Raw genomic sequence first — 920 nt, 5'->3', positions numbered from 1 at the left:
TATTTAACTTTGGTGGCTCCTTCATGGCCTGGAACAGACAGGCTCCTGGAAAAGGACTGGAATGGGTTGCTTTTATATACACTGACAGCAGCAGCAAATACTACTCTCAGTCAGTCCAAGGCTGGTTCACCATCTCCAGAGACAACAACAGAAACCAGCTGTATCTGCAGATGAACAGTCTGAAGACTGAAGATTCTGCTGTTTATTATTGTGCCAGAGCCACAGTGACTGGAGCTGGTTGAGCAGCTGTACAAAAACCTCCTCCTCATTCTTGGTAGATTGACAGGGCTCAATAATGAAATTTCTATTTCTTTTATGTTTTTTCTTTTGTTTTTAAATGACACTCTGGATTACAAAAATTCATAAAACCTTTCCTTGAGGAAAGATGATGAATAAACACTCAACACAACAATAATATAGCTGTTAAGATGATGATGATCTAGTTGCTAAAAGTATTGTCTTTGGACTAAATGAATAAAGGTGAACTCTTCATTTGCACTACAACACATCCACTTTTCTTACTCATCTTAACTGACTGACAGTGAACCCTTAACTGAACTACAGCTTAATGCTCCTACTTGTCTTGTAAACTGGATGCATTGGTGATGTTTCTTCCTTAAAATCATTTATCATCAGCAACTAAAATAAGGAAACCACACATAATAGTTTAATTTAAATCCTTTACAGACACCTGTGAAGTCTAAAGTCATACAGGAAGACAATAAAGCTACCTACAGTGTATAAGAACATAAAGACAATTTAATTACATCTCTCCATGAATAGAATAAAATATTTACCTGTCTTTGTTATAATTTTTTTAGTTCATTTAAGAATTAAAGTTTACAGAACCAGGGAGCAGTTGTTTGTTACTCTACTGTAAATGTAGGGACATTTTCAAAATGACACAGTTTAATGTTTAA

This window comes from Monopterus albus, unplaced genomic scaffold (genome assembly GCF_001952655.1).
Source record: "Monopterus albus unplaced genomic scaffold, M_albus_1.0 scaffold694.1, whole genome shotgun sequence".
In the NCBI taxonomy this organism is placed as follows: Eukaryota; Metazoa; Chordata; class Actinopteri; order Synbranchiformes; family Synbranchidae; genus Monopterus; species Monopterus albus.
The sequence above is the reverse complement of the archived record's forward strand: the minus strand, read 5'-3'. Positions refer to the sequence as shown.